Below are 19,340 nucleotides of genomic sequence, written 5' to 3'. Positions count from 1 at the left end.
AAATACTCTGTGTTACATTTTTGTAAATATCGCTCAATTTCCCTTCCAGTCCAGAAGTCTTGTCTATCTGTCAGGATGTGGTGCCAGATGTTCGTGCTTTAATCGCAGCAGATGTAATGAAGTAGAATGTTGCACACCAGAGCTTCCATTTGTTCTGGATCCCACTCCAGGGAGAAAGCCTCTCTCACATATAATTATTGCCCATTAACTCCTATGCTTCATGCCCCTCGTGCTGGAACAATGCTCAATTAAGGGGAACCAAGGAAATGGAAAAAACTGCAGAGAGTCATTGATAGTAGACTCAAATCCCCTTCTCTAAAATTTTTCTGAAAATTGAGTGAATCCTCCAATGTGTGTAGGTATCAGATCTGCCCAGTATAGTATAAAATAGGCCCAATCAACTTGGCTGTTGTGTAATTCTACTGTCATATACGGTAATCTCAGCATGATCTCAACCTCGACCTCCCGTGCCAAAAGTCTGCCTGTACAACCCAGAGATCACCTTGGGCAGCTGTGTGCCTGTTCATCCAGGGCCTCGTGGCCACAGTGATGTGACTTTGACTGACAGTCGACTTGACAACTCCATTCATGCGCCACCTGCTAGCTGTCAATCAGAACGGCCATCCTGGGGCTATTGATGGAGCTGTCGGCCTGTGTGAGATGTGTCTGTCAAAGCCCACCCACTGCCACTCTGCCTTCCTGCCCGGGCAGACTATGATTCCTTTCTTGTCCCCTTTCCACCCTTCCTTCCTTTCTGCTTTCTGTCTGTCCGTCTTCTGCCTGGTTTCCTTTAGAGAGGCACGGCAGCCCCTTAATCCCTGATCCAATCACAGATTCTTTGGGTACACATTTGTCATCCTCAGACCCTCAGGTTTTTTTAATGGAGTGCTTCACAACGCTTCTCCGGGTGACTACAGGCTGATATACATGTGACTTTTATCGCTGCTTCTTTTATTTGTGTGTACCCCATCAGCGCTGAATGTCATCTTCACCAATTCTTACCATCTGTTCTCCTTTCCCCTTAAGTTTTCTTCTCCGTCTCCATCTTGTTCTTCCTCCTCTGCTCAGTCGCCCCTGATCTCTCTACATGACAGGTTAAAAAAATCTGGGCAACCAGCTGACTGGATAATCGGAGGCCTGTCATACCTGTCAATAGTTATCCAGGGCCACGCTGAGCCGGATCAGGCTGGACCAGACCATCTTGTGAGTTGACCAAGGGCACAGAGTTTTGTACAGAGAAGTGGAAATGCTTGAAAAACTCACAGCTTTGCAGAAAGAAATGATGTCACTTGTGCCCCTCCAACAGCCCTCTGGATATGGATCATCCCTCAGGCCTCGTCCTGTCAAATCTCCTAATTAAGCACAGTTTCCCTTAAAGCGAAGCCCATTAATTAATACCGGAGAAGTTTGTTGATAGTGATGAATATTTTAGTTAGTGTCTCGCTATCGTTGTCATGGCCAGGATTTTCCATCTCATTTCGATCTTCCCTTCATGTATGCTTTTTTATGTCGTCTTAAGGACTCATTCTGTCATTGGCTTATTTAAAATGCTTGCATATAATCAAGCTTTGTCATTCGTTCAAGCCTTACCACCTTCACAGACATGTGAAAAACACATATGTTGAATTCCTATATTTTGCCCACTTGAGCTCTGGCTCACCTTGACCTTTCTGTGTGAATGACATCCTGTTCACCTGCAGCAAATCAATCCTCATTCTCTGACACCAATAAATAACCCTTCTCTGGAGAAAAGACAGACATGCCATCACGCCAGCTGTCAGAGTGGAGATTATCTATTGACCTATCATTAGAATGATGTCATTTTTAATTGATGCTAAGTGAAAGCTAACTTCTGAAATGTGCTAATTGGCTATAAAGATGCACAAAATGTTCATCAGCCGAAAAATTGTCACCATAATCTTACGTTTTGGTTTTCTCCATGCTTGTCCCCCGATCGCTGTCCTCTTCATTATTACCATAACCAGTTGCTTATCTGCAGACCATGTTTGAGGTCTCTTTCTAGCCTCATTGAGAAAGGCGAGCCATGTAGAGCTAATCAGTTTGAATAAGTAAAGGAAACAGTTTGACAGGCCAGGTAATGAGAAGTAATGAATCACTAATCACAGGCTCTCACAACCCTCGGAGCACAGATGAAAAATTAAAGGTAATTAGTTTGCGCAGTTGTGAAAACAATACTTAAAACTGTTGGCATCACATGGCACAGATTTAACAGAATTTATCCTCCAACAAAACACATCAACGCTGCGCCGAAGTCATAATACCAAGATGTTATTGGAAAATCTTTCTCTTTGTAATTTTACTGACTGATCTGATCAGGATATAAAAGTCTCCTTTTTTTTTTTACATGGCAGGCAATTTTGTCTAAATTGTAGCATGAAAATGTTTCATTTATATTTTTCCCCTCAGGATTTTCTCTTCTGAGGAAAAGGAGGAACATGTCAGCAGAATCCTTCTGAGATCCAGCTTTGCCAAAAGCAACACGGAAGCTACCGTAGGAGTGTGAGATAATATTCGTTCTCTACTCCACACTCACATAACGTACAGAGTGTAAAGTAATTCAGAGACATGTGGTCGGAGCAGTGTACCCTCCTCAGCTCTCTCTGGTTCCTGTGCTCGACAGGAGATTGAGGGATGCTTTGACAAGTATGCGTGAAACTCAGAGAACAGGATCCAGACATGGGCTGTCAGTCAAAGCCGGCACATCTCCCAGCTGAGATGTGCCAGTTTAGTCACAGTTACAAAGGAACTAATATGCGTTAACTGGAATAAGGCACACATACGGGTCTGTGTACCAAGGCTGGGATTGAACAGATGCCAAAGAACATAAGCCCAAGATATAAAAAGAATTTCTAGGGGACAAATAAAACATGGGGATTATGTCAGTTTGAGAAATGGAGGCATTGTGGTTCTGCATGTGTGCTGGCTTGTCTCTCCTGTTTCAAGAATGGGGGCCCTGTGGGGTGTAGCCCTGCAGTCCTGCACCTGTGCTCTAAGCATCCTGGAGCTTTATAGACAGGATGGAGTGGAGACTGTTGTACAGTATGCGCCTGGGAGGGGGGGAAAAGAGGGAGGGCTGGTGGAGGAAAGTGGGACAGGACAGACTCATTTTAGGTGTTGGAGACAGCAATCAGCCAACAGAATGCTGCATTTGCCAAATCAAATGCCAGCGCCCATGTTTGGAGCTTTAGGCCTTCATGTAAGAGAGTAAACACCCCTTTCTCATATTGTACAATACACTTGTTCAGTTAAATACCAGTGACAGGAGGTGGCTAGATTTAAGCCCACAGACACTCCCCTGCTCAACTACTCGTGTTATTACCCAAAGTCTCTCTCCCTCTCTCTCCCTCTTTCTCTCTCTCCTCTTCTTCTCCTCTTTCTCTGAAAAAGACCTGTCTCGCATAACAAACAATTGCACCAAACTCCATTAAAATCACTTCATGGGGATGTGATAGTGCCTCAAGTTAAAGGCTGTAATTGAAAAGCATTTGACAATCCGTGCTCTGCAAAGTGATAATAGACAAGCTGTGATTCTCACTTCGGTTATTCAGTGGAAATGATTATCATCATTAAATTCTATGCCATACAGCACTCGTTTCAAAAAGCACGTCTCTGAAACACCGGTACTTTGATTTCTTCATGTTAATGATCTTCAAAAATGGCTTGAATCCTTATATATTTGTTTTTCAGTAAATAATGGCTTCTGGAACCTATAGTTCCTGATGAAGTTAAAGCAGAAAATTAGCTTCTTTTGATTTTGTTTTTTCATCTGGTGACATCTCATCATGGACGACACCCGCTGCTCTCCATCCTGCACAGAATCACGCCGCAACCAGTCAAATCCTAAGAAGAAGAAAGTCTCTGTAGGAAGATGCTCCCGTCCACTGATTTGAAGTGACAGCCACATCCTTGACAAACGCACCTGTCATTGTTCAAGTCACATCACATTTTCGGTTTCATAGACAGAAGACGGTAGACTTGTGCAGGTGTGTGTGTGTGTGTGTGTGTGTGTGTGTGTGTGTGTGTGTGTGTGTGTGTGTGTGTGTGTGTGTGTGTGTTTATGCCCATGTGAGCATGATCACCCATAAGAGTTTCTTCTTCCACCCTTTTTTAAATGGATAAATGCCTCCTCTTTGCTCCAGCTGCTGCACAGGAACACAGCCAGATTCTTTCATTGGCTTCTTCAGACGATATTTATGAAACAAGACATCTGGTGTATTTATTTTCAAACATGTCAGAAATGGATTTAATGTGCCAGAGTGACCATCACTCTGTGTGTATATATGTTAGTGTCGCTAGGCTGGTCAGAGAATCTCCTCTCTGTGTGCCTCTGCAGTGGTTTGGCAATTTTTTTTTTTTTTTTGGGAGGGGGGGCTGCTTATGGGGACTGAGGGAAGGGGAGGGTGATGAGCTGCTGCAATAATAAGCAGATTTTAATGATTTACTATAAATCAGCAGCCGAGGCCTCTGCTTGGGGAGACTGAGGGGGATGACAGCTCCTGACTCACAGACTTCGCAAATGCCTTGCTGATGATGTGTGCGTGCTTCAGATCATCAATCACTGAGTGCACATACACACATACACACACACACACACACACACACACACACGCATACACATCACACTCTTGCAAAAACATGCTTTCAACACACGTACACAGGTGCACGGGCCCACACACATACACACATGTGCGGCCACACGGTTCTTGTCTCTAATGTCTCCTCTGCTGTGGCAGGGGACAAATCAATCACGGGTACAGAAGTTCAAGGGGTAAAAGATTGTCTGGTCCGTTTTTCCCTATGCTATTGATCCCATTTTACTGGCATCATCGCCAATCTGTCTCACAAACCCTGGGATGGCGATGGATTGAAAGTGGATGATTGAGAGAGGAGGTAGGGTGACATTTGCTGTAATCTCGGCCCCCACCCACAGCCCTACCCCGCCCACTTCCGAACACCCAGAAAATCCAATGACATTGAAAGTTAGTATTGTACCAGGTCTTTATTTTTTCTTCTTCTTTTTTTTTTTTTGGAGCAGATAGAATCAGGCCCATCAGCTTAAATCTGGCAGCGAATGAGGCACACTTGGAAGAGATTAACAGTGCTTTTTTTTGTTGTTTTGTTTTTATGTCTCTTCACATTCCTTCTTCAGCTGTCATGCCGCATGTCTGCACGTCTGAAGGTGTTGTGCTGCCTCCTGTTTTTTGATGAAAAAGACATTGGCGAGAACACCTCCTGACAGCACATCTTAAAGTGTGTGGGAGAAGCAAATACAGCTACAGTTAGCAGTTCTCAAAATTTCAAAATAAGGCTCATGTGAAAAATACAGAGGCATGCTCTATTTCCTCATAAGCACTCACAGTGTTTTCCTTATAAACAAACGAGGGGGAATTTACTCAATAAATGACAGAGAACCATCTGGTTTGTGAGCAAAGGAAGCAATACCACTGAAGATGTCTGAGGAATCACAAGATTAACATATTGCTAACAGATTTTCCGAGAGATAATCCTTTCTGCCAAATGCTGGGACAGTTTTATGACACTGACTTCAAGTGAATTGTTGATTCCCATCAGTCAGAGACGATACAGTAGAATGATCATCTATGTTTCGAAAGAAATTAAAGATACAAAACAAATATTTGGATATTTTAAATTTCCAATCTTTGTTAGCTTTCTTTCAAAGATTTAAAATGTATACATAATAAGGAAGGTCTTTCATGGAGCTATATGCTTGATCTTAAACAGGAAGTTCATGTTATGTTGATTTAAATTATCCACCAGATCAGATCTCAGATGTACAGAGGTTTATATCATTCAGCACAAGGTTTCATATAAATATAAACCCATGTGGAAAAAGATCTCAAATTATTTACCGTCAGTATCACAAGTATCACAATGCAAACTTCAAGAGATAATGAGGCTCAAATCACTCACTGCACTAATAGTATCAGTATATCACCGTCACGCTGTTTATGACATTATATTTACGTTATGATGCACAAGTTTAATTACAGATAGACGGATGCTTCATTCATCTTTCCTCCAGCTGACGTCTTGATTAAAAATGTTTAAAGGATTATCTACGGGACTCCTATTTGTGTCCTTGTGTTTGTCTTTTCAACTTTCATCCACCCGTCTGATTTATTCTCCTTGTCTATAAATAAGTAGACAGGATCCATGTGATGGATTAGTCTGTTGACATTGTACCAACTGCAGGTAAACAATTACTATTCATGCTTCATCGTCACAGAATCTATACCAGGATACTGCCACTTAGCAAGGGGCAAAAGGTTAGATTGTGAGCTATTGTTCTGCATTTGGTCAAATGTCAGTCATTTCATAACCCTCAGTGAAAACAGAAAATTACAGGTTTCAGGGTGTGAGAAGGACTGAACTGAACGGATGCAAACCTTCCTTTATGTAACATTTAGAGACTTTCATGTGGAATGGAATGAATCAAATGAGTCCTGTAATCAATAGCAGGCCTGTTTCAAATCAACGCACTGTGTTCTGTGTCCATTGCGAATCCTTTCACAGGAGTTTACAGCTACATCCAACCCCTCCTCAAACATCATTCATTGTTTATCCTGAATCCAGTGATGCTTCTCAGCCCCTGTGGGCTGGATCAGTCTGTGGTCATTATACTGATATGAGCAGTGAGTCACTGGGAAAAAAAAAAGGGGGTTAAACCTTCCTCCGTGTGTGTGTGTGTGTGTGTGTGTGTGTGTGTGTGTGTGTGTGCGTGTGTGTGTGTGTGTGTGTGTGTGTGTGTGTGTGTGTGTGTGATTATATGTAGTAGGTCTACATCTGTCAGGGTGTGATTACAGTACAAGGAGTTTATGAAACAGCCTCTATATCAACAATTATTCATGTCCCTTAGGCCACAGAATGAAAGACCTTTTTTTCAGACATCACTGTGAAAAATAGGATTAGACAGGATATTATGAAGATGCGTGGCAGTGACAAACATGTTGTACAGTACCAGCATTCATATGCTATTCTATCATCCTTTCCCTAAAAAGACGATTTGTTTGCTCATTCACTCAACAAGATTGTTATTGTTTTCTTTGTCTTTTGTGTTTTTTTGTTTCATATGCAAAAATAAAAGAAAATCGCACTTTTCACAGTCAGACAAAAAGCCAATTGAGAATGACAAAGACTGTCCCGGACACATTTGATAGTATTTTGATACCGACCCTTGCAGATATACTAAGCAATACTAAAATTTAATAATTTACAGGAACAAAGCCTGCATATTACTGGTTTATTGCAGGTTGAGTGTAATTTTGGTCATTGTTTCTATGGGGACACATTGACAGTTCTATTACAGTCAGAGCAGGGAACACAAGTGGTCAGATGAGTGGACAGATTGGAGGCTGAACAGGCCTTACTGTTTATTTTAGGAGAAAAAATTTAAGTAAGAACAATGATAATTTCATCAAAATGCCTCATTTTATCGAAATTATGTTCGGCTAGGAATAACAGCTCAAAGGTTATCTTGAACATAAATAAATATAACAGATAAAACGAAGTTATTGTGGTGTGTCACTTTTTCATGTCTTACTTGGTGAATGCTTGTTATTCCTGCACCGGTAGACTTCCTTACAGTGTAACATTATAGTGTAACATCAATATATTCATCCTAACATTAATGAAGGTGAAAAAATAATCCTAAAATCAAAATCGTACTGGAGTAAAAGTAAATATAAACATTAACAGTATTTGCAAACCAAGGCAAACACAGTTGGAGATGACAACTAATGAGTATGAAAAAAATGTATGGGGATAAAATCAAAATCCACAAGCTGGGTCCAATTCAAAGTCCAAAGTGAGCAGAAACAAAGCGACAAGTCACATGACTGTGAAGCGCTGATTGTGGTTCAGGAAGGTGTTTATGTGTGGATGCATTAACAGACAGTGACAGCAGCAACATGCAGTTTGCTCAGATGACGGCACAAAGCTGTGGCCCGTGGTTCATCGGTGGAGACATTACTGGGCCATCTCTGTCTGAGGCGACGTGATGCCTGACACCTGACAGTGGACTGCTTTGACAAGCTGTTGCACCTTAGCTGGAACGCTCTGAAGACCTTGAGTGCAAATGCCATCTACTTCTCTTGCGTATGTTTCCTAGACTTGTCTCAGGTAGCGTGTAGCACTGTGGTTGTGTGACCGTGGTTATGCGTGCCAAAGAAAATGACACTCAAAGTTATTCAGTCCTGACCGATACTAATTCTTACTGTCATTTTTGACGTTCTTATGTGTCATTTCTTGAAAAATATTTTAATATTTATTTAGTGGCTTGCCTACCTCTTCTGTGTTGAGAACTAGAGAGCTCTCAGTAAGCATAAACCTAACTAACCTTCACATTAATATGACTCCCTGTTCATGAAAATTTGCCCTTAGAATTTGGAATTAAATTGATTTCTTCATTAGTTAATTAAAATAAATAATATATCACTTTAGCACTTATCATGGTTTTCTTCAGGATCTACCTCTCAAATGCGATAGCCCCTCCCCCCCCGCCCCCTTATGCCCCACTTGTTCACCTTTTTTCATGGTAATAAACTAAGATTCAAAAAATACTATTTACAGTAAATCTTTATTTTATGATGTAAGTTTGTTTTCAGCCCTGAACTTTGACCTACAAACTGCATCTTTGTAAAAAGCTCCAAAAGTCACTTTAGGCCTATGTATTGATATATTAAACTATTTCACAATGACCATGATTATTTACAAAAAAAGAGCAGCCTGTTGCAACATCGACAATAAATGTGCAGTTAAGTACACAACAAAAAGTTTTTCTTCTAATTTCCTGAAAAGTGTTAAAAATACATAATCAAGTCTGGTCATGTATCTGCCACTCATATATGGACAGACGAAGCCAGGAGAGTGTAAAGAAAAAGAAAAAAAGAGATAAAGCTATAAAATTGCAAGCCAGATGTCATTTGTTGTTGCCAATCAAGACAAAAAAGTCAAGTATACCCCCAAAAAACCACATCTTAGAGACATTCTATTATTAAGTGAGCTTTAGAAGCTTTGGACAGACTTTCCCAATAATTCTTTAAATTGATTAAGTTCTTAGTGCATAAAACTTTGTCTCTATGTCCCAATTAACCATTTATTGTGTCACAGTGCTTTCTTCTTTATTGTACAGTAAGTGCACAACTTGTTTGCTGCTGCATCGACTGTCATAGCATGAAAGGTCAGGAAAAGGATTTGGAGACAGCTGTTGGTATTGTAAATATTGATTGAACCATGGTAGACCATGGATAAAAGATGCATATTGTTAAAGACAGCTGTAAACCCCCTTAAGTGGTAAGTGTGCTTTAAATATTAACCTCTTACTGGCTGCAGAGTGTGTAGAGTTTGGTGCTTCTGGGCCTCGCACATCTGTTTCTTTTCTTCATGAAAGATTAATCACAAGATTTATTGTATATCTGTTGCTACATTTTACGACCTTAGAAATTCTCTGTATTTCTGAGTGTTATAGACCAGCACAGTATTGACATGTCTGCAAAGACGATACATCAAGTAGGCCTAGGAGGGGTCATTTTCATGTCCCCTTTTCCTCCTTTTCTAACCTAAAGGAATTGAAGACATGTCTTGAGAGGACCAACCTCTAATTGTCTGTCTTGTTGACATGTGAGGGAAGTGATGCATTATATTACATCATCACTCACCCTGGCGTCCCCTGGATTACCCCAGAATCAACAGTTCAGATAAATGGACCTATTGTTGCTCACATTCTAATCTTAACCTTTCAGTCATCAGAGGAAATATTTATGTGAGTAAGAAAAAAGAAAAGGCCTGTTTAAATCACTTCCTGCAGCCGTTGGTCGATGGAGAACATCCACCATCCTGGTCGAGCTTAAAACTGTTACTCCTCTGTCTCTTTAGCCATTCGCTCTTTGTGGCAGCACCAGAGGGGAGAGCCGAAGAGGGTCTGAACTGAACACCGACTGAATTACCCTTCATTTCACGAGGGTGCAAGTTTGGATCAGTTACTATCGACAAGCATCCGCTGAGTAGCTGGGGGGAAGAAGGGACGTATTGTTGCCTTTTTGTGCTGCTATTATTAGCAGGGGTAAATAAGTGAAGTAAAGTCAGTCAAATCTTACAAAACACAATGTATGTATTATCTTTGTCTCTGTACTGGTGGTACAAGAGGGTGACATACTTTCCAGCGACTAATAATGGAAAGCAGAGGAATTAAAATACTATTTCTACTTTGTACATGTGGCCGTACACCAAACTTGGCCCATATTGGTTAACTAATTAGGAAAAGAAAAGAAAACCCAAAATCCTGTACAGCTGAAAGGTTTGAGAGGGGAAAACAGCAGTGTATTCTCAGACAAGAGACTCTTTGGTGGACCTTATTGATTCTGAGGCAGAGGTAGAAATCAATGAAAAGAAACAGACTGAGACAAAGAGTGGCATTTAAGGGTTGAAAAAGCTGACATTTCCTCCATCACTGTCGCAGCCGCGGCCATAAAGCAGCAGCAAGTATTAAAACATTTCTCATCTGCGCAGGAGTATTGGCAGCAGAAATTGTTTTCTCTGCGGTGTGATACTCAGGCTGAACTCCCAGTAGAATCCCTGGGGACTGCAGATTGGTGCCTGTGACATATCTGCACCAGCATTTACACACACCTGCCACTCATTCCTAAACAGCCAGGAGCACGGCTGTAAAGGGCAGATAGCAGCCGAGGAGGCTGTCGCTTGGACCGCTCGCAAAGGTGGGTAGGTGTTATGGAATTCATCACTGATAACACGCTTATGTTTGCAGACCACATAGAGTACTTCTATTAGTCAGCAATGCCTGTGATGCTCTATGCTGGTTATGCATTTGTAATGAGCATGCATGTGTGCGAGTGTGTGTTTGCGTGTGTGTGTGTGTGTGAGACAGAAAGACAGAGAGAGAAAGACATTTCTTTCTGTATCTGTCTGCTCGCACACTCGTGAGGCACCATTAATGGAGAGAACAGGCATGCGTGGAAAATGTAATGAATGTTTATGCATATGCTATAACCACATTGTGTGTAACTATGAGTCTCTGTCCTGTCCTTCAAGTGCACTCTCTGAGTCCTGAACTCTGAGTGACACGGGTACTGCAGGGTCATACGTCTATTTGGTGGATAAATGATATTATGCTACACTAAGAGAATTACAAAGAGGATGTCCCTCGGAGTCACTGGGCTCAGCGATCAGTCATAGTTACTTTGTGCACCTCGTAAGCCGCTCGATCTGTACTCATCCACTGATCTGGAACGGGTGTTAAATGGATCCTAGTCCACATCCTATCATTATGAGCTCATGATTTCAGCTTTATGAGTTAGAGTAGAGAGGAAGAACAAAGCAGAGGATAATTAAGAGAAGTGTTAAAAGAAGCTTTCCTTTTTCTGTCTCACCAGCACCACCTTCTTATGAACACCCCTCTGTTTGCAGAATCACACATACCCCCCTCTTCCCAGCTCATCATCTCTTCATTTCACTTTCATCTTTTCTTTATCCATCTTCCCAATTTGTCACCCATCTTGCACCTTCTCATACCTGCTCCCTCTCCCCAGCTTGCAACTTTTCCCTCACCTCCATTGCTCCTTCCTCCCCTCCTTCACACTCCCTTGGTGGTATTTGATAGCAGTAAAGCAGGAAGCAGGAGAGCAAACAGCAGGTGAACTCACTCTAATACTCAGCTGTGCCATCTGCTGCGGTCACATGACAGAGCTGCAAACCCGCTCTAACGCCATGATGCCCCATCATACCTGACACATCGATCAATCATGAACAAACAGCACAAGAGAGAGAGAGGATGGGAGTTGGGATGAAAAACCCAGTGGTGTTAACACACTCTAAGTCCTAATAGTAAAACCCAACCAATCACAGGACAATATGTTCATTTGTACTTCCTGAGACTTATGTGTTATGATTGGTAAAATTAATTCATGATTATATCTGAGGCATATTTTTTAGTATGATCAGTGGTGACATTCACTCGCAGCAAGAAGGTTCTAGTTTCCAACCACAATTCTCCTGTGTGACATCCATACCTTCTCCTCTGGGTGTTCGACTTCCTCCCACAATCGAAAACTTGTAATACATGAAATATAGATATAGGTGTGGATGTGAGCTCAAATGGAGCTTAATATATGTTTCAGCCTGGTAAGGAGAAGGTGACTTGTCCAGAATGTTACCTTCTTATTGCTCCATTTTAGCTGGGATAGACTCCAGCCACCCTGTGATCCTGCAAGTGATTATATAGAAAATAATTATGGTTACATAGAACCGACAGTGTCAGTTGTTTCAGACATGTCCTATTTATTAATGTTACATATTGTGGGAAAGAAAAGCAAATAAACCTGTGTCTCAACACAAAGGTCTATGTTGGGTGTGAAGAACAATTTCAGCAAACAGTGGCCACAACAAATGATGTGAGTCAAAACTGTCCCCACTACAATTAAGCTGCGTTAATTATGTATTTAATTATGTAAGCGGATTAGAAGCAGTGCTGATGAAATCATAAAGGAGTTTGCCAGAGGCCTGACTGCAGAGAACAGACAGGAAACAACTGAAATCTCCTCCTCTATCTTTTATTTCTGTTATAGCCTGAAATAACCCTATAAATACTTAAAGCCTTTACCTGTCTTTTTAGGCTGCCCTCATTCTCATACAATCACCTGTCCTCTGTATCTGCATACCTTCTTCTGTGTAGGATCATATAGTGTAATAGTGCCATACATACCGCTGACACCCTCATCCTGTCCGCAAGTCCCCAGCAAGTGATGACGTCTCTCCATTTCATCTAAGCCAGTTCATTACCATTCAGGTGCAAAAAGGAGATAAAACTAAATGCAGATCACTCCCTCTGTCTCCCTCTCTCTCACACTCATACTCTCTCATTCACTCAAATGCACTCTTTCATTTTATCTCTCTCTCTCCTGTTCTCTCTGTTCTCTGATGTTTTATTTGATATCCCACAATAAAGCCTCTCTTTGAACTGCCATCAATTGTGTATGGATTTTTCCTCTGAGGAGAAACAGAGAGCTGTCTGAAAGGGCTCCAGTCCCGCAGGCTGCCTTCATATTGATGCAGAGGAGTATTGCCATCTTCATTGCTGGATCAATCACTCACGTCACTGTTGTTTTATGGCTGGGGCCACTTCACAGAAAGAAGCCTGACAACATCACCGCAGAGGTTTGCAAAACGATACAGCTCTGATAGTTGAGGAGGGTGGAGGGGATGGTGGAGTGCTGTGGGAGGCTGCTGGAGATGGGGGGGGGGGGGTGAATTTAGATTCTGTAACTGTCACACAAAAGCACTCGCATATCGCTCTCTTCTCTGCTGCTGTGGAAGCCACTGGTTTTATCACACGGTGCAGTTGAGTCAAACAGAAAGCAATGAGAAGACCACAGGATGTCGTCAAAGCGTGCTGCGATCAGCGTCGCCCCATGGATGCAAAAATCTGTCTGAAGTCCCCCCACCTCTTCTGTCTTCACTTACAGTACATTTTCATTTTTGTCATCCTAAAACATTAAAAATATTACTAGTTATGTGCTAAAAAGTGCTAATGTAAAAGTCATGTGAAATTATCTCTTAATGTTTCCTTCAAACGATTTTACTCATTTCTGACAAAATTGTACCACCTCATCAGCACCTACAAATATGATCATATCAGAAATCTATTGGAAATGAGTGAGTGGGGGCAAACAGTTCAGTCTCCTAACTACTGCTGAAAACTGCCTGGAGCAGCTCCTGCACTGATTTCTGACATTACAAACAGCTGCAGATTTCTGGTTAAAGTGGTTTTGAGGAGGTCATGTGAAAATCCATGTTTGCATACAAGATCTAAAATATATGGAATAACTGGCCTATAAGGAAAATTGTGTGCATAAGATGTTCAGTTTGGTTTGAAGACAGTTCTGAGATTGTTTTTCCATTTTTATTTCAACGTCACTTTGACATTTCTCTACATGTCTAAATTAACAGGAAGCTATAGGTGTCTGAAAACAAGTATATATGGTCAGATAGCATCAATAACTCCTATTATATTTTGATTTTTTTTTACTACTACTTAAAGAAAATATTAAAATCAGTCATGTTTCAGTGTTTATGTCATATCTATACAATGAAAATATGGAATGGCTGTTCTTTCAGTTGTTTAACTATGTTTTTCTACTGACTTGTTTCCTACATATATAATCATATTTTAATGAATGTTTAGCAGTTGTCTTTTAAGTCATTGATATGTCTCTCAAGAATTTTTATCATGAGCATTTGTTGTGGCTTGGTCTGGAAACTATTTCCTGTGTGCTCATGTTTTAATGGCAATAGTGTCGAGGGGAGGTTTACGCTTCCTTAGTGTTTGCTAGTTTTAAATCTGACTTTGTGTTGGAAGCTGAAAGTTAAGTTTAAAACAGTTGACTACAAAAAAAAACTAAATAAAAATCTTTTCTCCCATTCCTTTTTGAACCCATTTGTTTAGCCATTTGCCACTCTGTCGTGTTTAATCAAAACATTGTGGTGGTTTTGTCTACATTTTTTTACTACTTGAAAATCTGCACTCAAAAACCATCTTCTTGTGTTCACTGCTATTTTAACATTAAAAATAAGCCTCAAACTAATGTAAACCATCCTTGGCTTGCACAGCAGGAAATACAGCCTGTGGTTAGTTCACACAAATCACAGAACTGTTACTCATCACAGAAGTATTAGTGTCTGTTTGACTACCAGCTGACTAATATAAAATCACATTCATTAAAGTGTATGAGTCATGCTTTAATGGTCTTTTTCAACCCGCAATCTAATGCTCATGTACCTGTAAAATCATTTGACTATTAGGTGTTGTGGTTCACTTTAGGGTTGGAGAATTTTTTTTATTATTAGTCCAACTGCGAATGTCGATACTCAGCATAATCAGGTTGGTTTCATTCTCTTACCATTGCTGAATAAAGTCTTGATAAATCTACTACTTCTGTGTTTTCTTTTCAGTAAGTCCTTCCATACTTTTAACTTGGAGTGGTGTGAGGTGGTGAGTTTGCTGTGTTGCACGAGGTATCTGGGCTTCTTTTATGCTAATCTTATTCTAATAGATGAGTAAAAATCAAGAACAGTAAGGGAAAGAAATATTCTTAAGTCTGTTAAAAAAAAATACTGTTCACATATTGCACAAGATTCTCAGTCTGAAGAAAGACGAGGCCTGATTGCCTTGTTATCTCATTGTAAAACAGCTTGTTCAAACTTGACAGAAATGAAACAAAACTGTCTTAGTGTTCCCTCTGCTCCAACATTGACCAACTCTGGTTCTTGTCAAAATAAACTCCTAGTTTACAAAGTTAGATGTGAAAATATCCAGACTCTCCAAGCTGTTTTTTTCCACTGCTGTCACTCTCTGCTGTTGACAGCCTTTAGTACGAAATCATTTTAACAGGAAATTCAAGGAAATTCAAGTACATTGCAACTGACCAGTTGTTGATGCTCAGCATCTTCCAGAACTTCAACTTCAGTCAATTTTTTACAACTGTGAATCCAATTGATGGCTGGAACTTTACTAAGGAGAATTTTAAGCAATGACAGGACAGACTGTCCATGAGTTGTTGATACAGTTAACAGCAGTCTGAATGTAAAGGCACCTTAGTGCAACCCTACCTGTTCTGGGTCCAGTCCCAGCTCAGAGTGGCCTGTTCATGGTGACTGAAGCCTGGTCTTTGAGCTGCAGCGGCGGACGGCAGAATCCCTTTACCGCCATCAGTCATCGCTCTTGCTCTGAACTCTGCATGACCTTCCCCTCTGCTCTGGAGGACTAGATGGCCGTGTGCACTCTGGCATCTCCATATTCACCTTAAAGAGACAGGAACCGCTTCTTTTCTGAAAGAACCTCAGTGGAATGGTTCCACTTTCAGTGCCTGTTAGATATCAGGGCTAATCTAAAAGGAGCGAGAGCAGGGTGAAATGGAATGAAGTGGATGTCGGATAGAAGTGGAAGTCTGTCTGGTGAATGGCCCTTTAATTCTCTCTCCTGACAGAAGGCAATGGCAGCCTGGAGCGGGGTCAGGGCACCAGTTGGCATGGATAGACACATTTTTGTCTCATCTCCAACTTTCTCTGCTCCTTGCCTCCACTGACTGTAACATCTGATTTCTTCCCTCCTGAGCTGGAGGTCTCAACAGCCATTCTCTTTCATTGGAAGGCAAGCAGGCAGGCAGCTCTCTGTCTCTTCACTCAAAGATGAATAGAAAACATTGTGCCAAAGGCTCCAGAATCACCAAGCTGTTTTTGATTGCATATAAAACACAGAATTTGAGAACATGTTTGAAAATGACAGGCTGATTGGCTGTGGTCATTTCAGGCTGTGTGGGCCTCATTTTTTCTCGTGTTTCATCAGTGAGTGCATTCATCCATTCAGGATATATTGAAGGAGTAGCCTTTAATAAAGTCACTAGGCTTGAAAATATATGAATAAAATGACATCCACTGCCTTGGATGGATCAAATTGACGTATCCTGGTAATAGCCCAAGGATAATGTGTGTGTGTGTGTGTGTGTGTGTGTGTGTGTGTGTGTGTGTGTGTGTGTGTGTGTGTGTGTGTGTGTGTGTGTGTGTGTGTGTGTCTACACACACACACACACACACATTACCAGAAAAAAAAGAGGAAGAGCAGAAACAGAGATGGATATAGTGGTGAGACAAAGGCAGGAAAGACAAGAATATCAAGGAAATAAAACAAACTTGACCTAAGGGGACAGAATTCAATGAAAACCTGACGCTGGACACATGACTTTGAATCTTATTTGTATTGGTGACCCATCACTGGCGCAAGCATTATTAGGGATGCTGGGAAGGAGAAAAACAATGCCATTAAAGGAGAGAGCGGAGAAAGAAGAGTGACAAACTTGATCCTAACAAAGTTAAAGGGTTATTCAACACAAAACATCAAAATTATGAGTCCAATTTCTCCAGTTCTACAGCAATTTGATCAAACTGAGCCACTGAAGACTCCCAAATCCAATGATACACTGGAGGAGGTATAAAACTTTGAACACCGGGAGCAATAATGTCAAAGAAAGTTTTATATTTCAGTCAATTACATTGGAAAAAAGGCTGTAACCATCACACAGCTTTCATTCCATTTTCAACATTTTTTCCGCTGTTCTTGGCAGATGAGTGTTGAACTGCGATGTTGATGGAGTGGTCATGAACCACAATAATGACAGTCTGAAGCAATGACTGTACAAGCAGACACATGTCTGTACCGTGCTCCTCAGACGTCCAGCTTAAACTCCCGCTATGTGTGAATAAAGAGGACAGGAAGTGGCAGTTTGGCAGCTCCAACCAGGAGTGTCACTCTCAATTGCGTCCCCTGCCAGCTCTAGACACGTTGCACGGCTTGAGAGGTCACGGGTTTGACTCCTCGTTCTCCAGCTCCCTTTCTTTTCTTCTCTCCCCACTTTCGCCTGTTTTACAGGACATTCCATGTCAGTGCCACCTACGCGATGCATAACAGTCAAGGAGAAGACAGAATGATGTACGGAAGACACAAGCCAGAGCGACGGCGGCACATTTTTTGAACGTTCTGATATAACATGAGGCTTGTCTTGTCAGATTACCCTGACACCCTGTGTCAAAATCCCTGTCATGTCTCTGTGAAGCAGAGAAGCAGATGTCCTGAGTTTCCCTTCCTCCTCTGGACAGAGTTGTCAAGATTTGCTCATGAAGGACGCTGAAGAAAGCACAAATGAAAAAAAAAAGAGTTGTCAGACATTTACTATATTTCTCTGTCAGGAAGGAATTTTATGAAGAAAACTGAGCTCTGTGGTAAAAAGTATTTTCTTGTAAGAGATTAATTTATTTCAAGAAATCAAACAGCTGCAATGAGTTGGCAACTCATCTGGGGTGTACCCCCGCCTTTTGCTCTTCATCAGCTGAGATAAACTCCAGCATAGACCGTATTTCAGGAATGCGGCTGATTACAATCATCTCCTCTTCAAGAAGATGAATGCATGAATCAATGAAACTGCTAATAAAGTAACTTACTCTTGTGATTTGATGATAATCAATTTTTCATAGGTAAGAAATTTACTCACGTCAGTCTCTTAATCTAGAATCCACATGGTTGTTGCCTAAATAAATTATAATTTACAAAAAATTAAGTAAATAAAGAATTAATTTTGACCAATGACTATATGACAGTGAGATATACCAAACACAGGTTTAGTGTGCATGTACTCAAGAACAGTACTGTAATAAGTATGACTTAAAGGTACAACTTGTAATTTACTACTTCACTACCAGAAAATGGATGGATGGGTGAAAGTAGTGACATGTAATGTTTATATACTGTATATAATATGTATATGATGTATTATATACTTATTATATAGTATATCATGTCTTACTCTTTTCATTTGTACTTGAAAAATTGTACTATTTTTGTTCTTCTTTTCGATGATAATATTTATTCTGTAGGCCCATTTATTCTGCACTTACAGTATCTATATAAATGGATACCTTTCCTATTAATGCGCCATCCATCACATATTTTTGTACTTCAGCTACAATGACATTAATACAACAACAATGCGGCTGTAAGGTTTGGAAAGTTTTGACAGCAGCGAATATGGTGACAATTATAATAGCAATAATTTTACCACATAAATACTTTAGCAGAAGAACCAATCGACAGTGGCCTGTGAGGCCAATAAATACATACTGACAATTTTTTCTTTCTCGTTGTTTCCATATAATGGTTACACTGCCCTACACTTTTGAGATGGTATTGCTCCAGTTTCTCAGTATCTGTAAGATGAAAGTACATACGTACTGTACATGGTTTAAGTAAGCAGAAGGTCCAAGATCTAAGACTCCAGCAGTCTCTGCAAACCTCCTTGTCTATCTTATCTTTAATGTAGATCATAAATAGGCCTTAACCTTTACTTACTTACCAGTGAATTACTGACAGTAACGCCAATCAGGTGAAAACAAAATTGGAAACACTCCTTGAGCAGCATCTTTGACAAAAAATACACTGAAATATGGCCATAGAGAGTTTCCCGGTATTCTCGCATACATGTGAAGGATGTTAGAATCCAATGTGGTGATGGTAGAGTCTGCCACCAACAATTTAGTTTAGGATAATGACAGAAAAACTTGGCGTGTCTATGACTTAAAAATGTATCCTGCATTACAAACAGGATTGTAACTGTATGTGAATGCCACATTGTTATAGTGTGGTGCTGCTTTTTTCACTTACTTCACAACGTAAATAATACCTTCTCTAAAGTTTAAGGATAATAAATTGCAGGTCTGTTTCACCTCATGCTGAGAAAGTA

This window comes from Antennarius striatus, chromosome 4 (genome assembly GCF_040054535.1).
Source record: "Antennarius striatus isolate MH-2024 chromosome 4, ASM4005453v1, whole genome shotgun sequence".
Classification (NCBI taxonomy): domain Eukaryota; kingdom Metazoa; phylum Chordata; class Actinopteri; order Lophiiformes; family Antennariidae; genus Antennarius; species Antennarius striatus.
The sequence above is the reverse complement of the archived record's forward strand: the minus strand, read 5'-3'. Positions refer to the sequence as shown.